Here is a 6,304-nt window from a genome sequence, read left to right on the forward strand (position 1 = left end):
CGCCTCCAGAGCCCGATTTCTGTTCTTATCCTGAAGCAAAGTTCTTAACCTGAAGCACCATTTCTGGGTTAGCAGAGTCTGTAACCTGAAGCGTATGTAACCCGAGGTACCACTGTAAATCAGATCTTCATTCCTTGTCCAAATGAAGTGGAAAGTCTGCAATATGAAGGCACTGCTAGCAGGCCAAGAGTGGGGAGTGCTCTTGTGCTCAAGTCCTGCTTGCGCATTTCCCACTTGCATATGGTCGGCCACTGTGAGAACAGGATGCTGGACTAGATGGGTCACTGGCCTCATCCGGCAGCTCTTTTTTCATATTAAATTTTCAATAATTTAACATCCAAATTAATTACTTATTCATCCCTCCTAGACTCCCCCCCACCCCCTGGTTTCCAATTTCTCCCCTTTGTCACCATACACAATTCATTCAGTTACAAGTCCATTGATAACCCTAATTCACAATACTTCATAGATGCTACATCAATCCCGCTCAGGCTTTTAAGTCTTTACAGTGGACCTTAAAATATTCTATAAATTTGATCCAGTCTTGTATAAACTTTTTTTCATCTTGGTCCCAGATTTTCACAGTTATCTTTACCATTTCGGCATAGTCTATCATCTTAGTTATCCATTCCTCCTCCGTTGGTACTTTCTCTTCTTTCCATTTCTGGGCAAGTAACATCCTGGTGGCTGTAGTTGCATATATAAATAGTCTTTTAACATTTCTTGGTATGCGTTCACCTGTTATTCCTAATAAAAAGGCCACTGATTTTTTAACAAAGGTTATCTTCAACATTTTCTTCAATTCATTATAAATCATTTCCCAGATCCAGCAGCTCTTATGGAGGAGCACGCAAGTCCCCTATGCCATGTAATGGCCCCGTGTGTTGAGTATCTGTGTGTTTGCAGGGGCTGAGGGACAACGGGGCTCTGCTATTTGCAGAGGGGTTCCCTCCATGAATGGCTCTGTGCCCAGCATACTGGAGCCTGCTAGTTGTACAAACATGACTGGCTATTTTTCATGCTAAATGGGTGTGTGTGTGTGGATATTTTCTTTAATATATTTTTCAGTCTGTGAACACGTTGACTGCCAGAAACTGTCACCGAGGTCACCATTTTTACGTGCATTTCGACACAATCAACATGCAATAAAACATATTTTGCTTTGGAAAACTAACATAATAATTCAGTGGATCTGAAAAAAAGACTTTTAAAATCTCTGAATTCGTACTCTCAGTATTGATGCATGCCACTTAATGAATAATACATTTTATCATCCTGCATCAAGGCTTTACGGGAACCAGGTACTTATGTAAGCAGAAAAGCAAATTCGGATCTTATATAAGCACCTTATGTAATGCTGTCAATGGCGACTAGCTACAATGGCTATATGCTGCCTTCACAGTTGGAGGCTGTATCCTTCTCAGTTCCTGGAAACCACTCAGGTCCTGCTTGTAGGCTTCCCATGGACAACTAGTTGTCTGGATGCTCCTTGTCTGATCCAGCAAGACTTTTTTTATGTTCCCCAGCAGAGACCTGGATGCACTCCTCCATCTCTCTAAAATTTTTGCGCTTGATGTTGCAAAGTAATTTGATTGATGTTATACAAGTCTTGCAAGTCTGTGCTAATACTCAAGCCCAGATATTTTGCTTTAGAGCAGAGTCTTATTTGTTAACCAGTTAGCATCCTGAATTTTATCAAAACCTCAAGATTTAGAGGAAGCACTTCAATTTTGTAACACTGAATTTGCACCCAGCTACTTGTGCATATTTCTGCAGGAACTTTTCTAATTCCTCCATTCGTCAAAAAGGCTGTCATATCATCAGCACACATACTTTTAGTTCTGTTTGTCCTATGTGAAATCTTATTCTGCTATCTGGCCCGGGGGCCAGATCAGGCTCAATTGCCTTCTAAATCTGGACCACAGACAGTCCAGGAATCAGCATGTTTTTACATGAGTAGAATGTGCCCTTTTATTTAAAATGCATCTCTGGGTTATTTGTGGGGCCTGCCTGGTGTTTTTGCATGAGTAGAATGTGTGCTTTTATTTAAAATGAAACTCTGGGTTATTTGTGAGGCATATGAATTTGTTCATTCCACGCCCCCATTATAGTCCGGCCCACCACATGGTCTGAGGGACAGTGGACCAGTCCCATGCTGAAAAAGTTTGCTGACCCCTGGTGTAAACAATACTTCTGGCAAGGCCACGCTTGTCTTACACCCCTCAGCAAATGAAAAGCTGGGAAACCTGATGTTTGGCATTTAGGCACAAGACTTGTAAGTAATATTGACCCATTCACAGAAGTTAGTCCCAAAGCAATAACATGGCATACAGTCCTTTAAGAGGGGCCATTTTAACCGGTCAGACACCTTCTCAGTGTCCAAAAACACACACAGCTGACAGTTTATTTTTTCTGTTGTAATCTGTTATGTCTATCAGAGTTCCTAGATTTACCTTTTAAAAAACTGGCTTGAACTTTGTGGATATTATTTAATGCACATTGAATCCATATTAATAGGAATTATTTTATTTACTCTGTTCATTAGAACTGCCATAAAGATTTTATAGTCAAAATTCAATAAGTGTCTGTATGGTGCTACATCTCCTTGGTCTTTTCCTTTAGTATATATATTTATATTATAATTATATATCAAATTATTTCCCCAGTTCTTGAGGTATATGGTTTAGAGTACATACTTCATTTAGAGCTGCTGTTATTGCGTCTTGGATAATATTTATAAATTACTTATTGTACTCTGTGATAAAACCATCTGATCCCGGTGGCTCTCCTATCTTTAATTATTTGATGGTCTGCTGCATTTTAGTACAACTTGCACTTTGGTCCAGCCATAACTTTTCATTTAAGGTTTGAATTTCAGTTTATGCTACATATTCTTTAATGTCCTTCCCCTCCGGATTTTGTGTTTTATAGGGGTTTTTCTTTTAGTACTCTAAGAATTAAATTTACTATTTCCTTACTATCAGTTATTCTCAATCTATCTAGCCAAAGTGCATGGAACAATGTATGTAAATTTTACCTTTGTACAGTATGCTAATTTCTACATCTACTCATGCATCCTTCTCTATTCTCTACCCAGTCAAGCAAGAGGCATTATCAGAATTCAAGGACACATTCCAGCTGGGCAAAAACACTCCAGGAAAATGAGAAGCAGAGCTAGCGAGGAGTGTGACAGGGAGAGAGGCGGTGTGCTTAGGGATGAGATGTGACCTGAAGAAAGTCACCAGTGCCAGAGAGAAAGTTCTGGAGGGACACATTTCCCCCCTGGGCCTGAGGTGCCCCACCCCTGAGCTACCAAATGATAAGCCATGAGTGGAGAGGAGTTGTTGGCACTGTTCTCCTCCCCAGACACACATAAACCTGCCCATCCCATTTGCTTTAAGCATTGGGATGGACACTCCTTGCAGCAGAAGCAATTGAGCTGGAGCTGAACCCCTTTAATTATTATTATTATTATTATTATTATTATTATTATTATTATTATACCCTGCCCTTCCCCAGCCACTCTGGGCGGCTTCCAGCAAAATATAAAAAATAATAAAATGTCAAACATTTAAAACTTCCTGATCACCAAATGTTGATGAAGTTCTTCTATCATAAATATAAGCAATAAGGCAGAAAGCAAATAGCAGAAAATAATGAGAGGGTCATCTTATACAGTTGCAGAAGATACAGAAGGTCAAAGGATGTTTCTTAAGAGCAACAGAGGCCACAAACAGGATACAGCTCCAAGCTGTTCAGTCCTAAGTAACATTGGTGTTAAGTAAGCTTGTAACTTGCACACATTCAACTTTACACACTTGGCAAAATATAAAAAATAAAAGGGGGCAGACGTCCCGGGGGAAAAGACTTTGGCAATCCCACCTGCCATTGCGCCAATTATGTTTCGACTATGTGATTTTGGTGGGATCCCTGGAATATAACCCCCACATAAACTGAGAGATACCTGCATTGACATCACAACCAAATAGGTCTTATTTATAGAGAAGAATAGAATATTATGCTGCATTTATAATACAGCTGCTGGCTGATCGTTCATTTGTTAATGGTTAGGAGACAGTGTCTGGATAGCAGCAGAGATTCTCTCTGTGTTTTTTGAATGAGATACCCAACGAAGGAAAGCGAGTGAGCACACACAGAAACAGCAGCCTGGAAGTTGGAATGGGCAGAGAAAGAGAGCTGGCAATTCTGACTAGACAGAGGCCATTTTCTTCCACCTGTAGTCAGACTGTTACTATTTTTCAGGAGGCATTCAACTGCATACCAGCAAATTTAGGTATGTGCAACATATATCTGATGCTGTACACAACTTCCATGCAAAGAAACGAGTGCGCAATAAAGAGTGGACATCGCATAACTTCTGCACAGGCTTTGTGCAATCAAATCAGGATGAACGCTCAACATACAGGAAGTGATTAAAGGTTTGGTAAGTAGCATGACAAATATCAGGGGGTCGTGGGAAGATGGCAGTAAATACAATTGTGCTATGCCCTTTTTGGCACAGAAAATTATGTAGCCTATTTAGCTCTGGTGTGTTCTTAGAAACCTGCAGAAGTCAAGGCCAGGAGAGCTGAGCTTTTTCCTAAATGTGCAATTTGGTACTTTGATTCAGTTTTTCATTTGATGCAGGGCTCATTAACCCATAACGTTTTAATCTCTACTACTCTGCCCAGTTCCAAACATGTGCCATAAATTATGTATTTTTGTCTTCTAGCTTGCTAACAACTGTTACAAAAATATTGTCAGGCAATCCTTTATTTTTTGCATTAATCCCACCCCCTGTAATATCAAGGAGTGTATTGTCTGCAGAGCAATCATAAATCAGTGGTGCCATAAACTATTTTATTGCATTTTAACCTCTTTGAGCTTTTTTAAGTTTAAGATGGTGGGAGTTTCCCATCCTCATGTCTTTCTAGGTCTTTCCAAGCAAGCGAGAATAAGGACTCACTCGGATTTGCTATCACTGAACTTTAGCATCACAGAACTTTAAAAACATTAAACATGTTAATTTAATTAAAACAAAATTGTTTGCATTAGTCAGTGTTAGCTTTCTTAAACCTCTCTCTGTTGGCAACACCCAGACAGAATAATTGGCTACCCCATACATGCACAGCCATAGGGAAACATAATTTAGTGGGAGGGAACATCCTGGACAAATGTCTACTCCGTGGTTTATGAGGGCATGCAATGCTATCCACACTTTTAACAGCTAAACCCCTGAAAACTGGGAGATTGACAAAGGGGCCCAAACGTGAGGAGTATTCATTAAAAGATGCAAATAGCCAGAATCTGTGCTGTTTTGTTTCAGTCTCCTTTATCCCGTTGAAAACAGGGAAGCCTCCTGTCATGCAGACTCAGAGATTCTCAGGGCCCAATAAAGGTTGGTGGCATTTTCAATCTATGTTTGTTTTCCTTCTTCTAATCACACATCCCAAATCTGCCACAAAACTCAGATGGACTTAATCCATAACCTTTTACAAGTGTAATAACTAACTTGTATCATCCCATGACTTTTTTCAACCAATTTTTTGTAAAAGCTTAGAAAACAGTGTGCATAACAACACAGATGGCTTACAAATATATCCCATTTATTGTAGAGATGATTTTCTATGTGAGTAATCTTAAGAACTAAAAAAAAATCCCATACATATCTGCAGATTGTATCTACTGACCTAACAATATCTGCTGATTTAGTAAAACACACCTGATTTAGTAAAACACACACTTTTAGTAAAAAAAATACACCTTCATGTATCACAGTGAGCAAGACGAAAATTCCAGTGAGAATATGTGGGGTTTGAAGGAGTGGCGGCTACTTTTCCCTTTCCCATGTGAGGATGGGAAAGTACTAACTAACAGAGGAAACTCAGTAAGAGCCGAGAAGAAGGGCTACCACAAGTGGGTGCTGTAGCTACCATCTAATGCTGGTAAGTCAATTGTGGTGAGCTTCTATGGAAGGTCATTTTGGAATAATGATCCCACCCCCGCCCAACTTGTATACTATCATTTTATTTCTGTGTTAAGCATTATTGTGTCTCCTGCTTCATTTTAAGCTGTTTGGTTAGGTTAGCTTATTTGTGTATTGCTTTATATAATGTTGTAGATTTATTTTCTGTATTTATGGACATTAGGGTTATTTTTAATTCTTATTTTTTTAAAAAAATGTTATATTTACTGTTCATTTTATATGTTGTGAAAAAATTGGGCACAATTTTCTACAAAAAGTGGCATGCAAATAAAGAGATTAAGAAGAGAAATGGGACCTTATACCAAACAGACTACCGTA

At 39.2% G+C, this 6,304-nt stretch overlaps 1 long non-coding RNA gene across 2 annotated transcripts in view; it reads left to right on the forward strand.

The window, feature by feature from the left end:
- LOC310846097 overlaps window positions 1-6,054 on the forward strand; it is a 44,205-nt gene extending 38,151 nt beyond the window's left edge. Inside the window, exons 2-4 of one of the 2 annotated variants that reach the window (XR_014565127.1) lie at window positions 4,264-4,444; window positions 5,327-5,398; window positions 5,779-6,054. This is a non-coding gene — a long non-coding RNA (uncharacterized lncRNA). Of the gene's footprint in view, window positions 1-4,224; window positions 4,445-5,326; window positions 5,399-5,778 lie in introns of those variants that run through there. The other variant, XR_014565128.1, reaches the window with a different exon arrangement.
- Window positions 6,055-6,304: the final 250 nt, after the last annotated feature.

The sequence above is a fragment of the Podarcis gaigeae genome, assembly GCF_964106915.1.
Source record: "Podarcis gaigeae genome assembly, chromosome: 1".
Lineage (NCBI taxonomy): Eukaryota > Metazoa > Chordata > Lepidosauria > Squamata > Lacertidae > Podarcis > Podarcis gaigeae.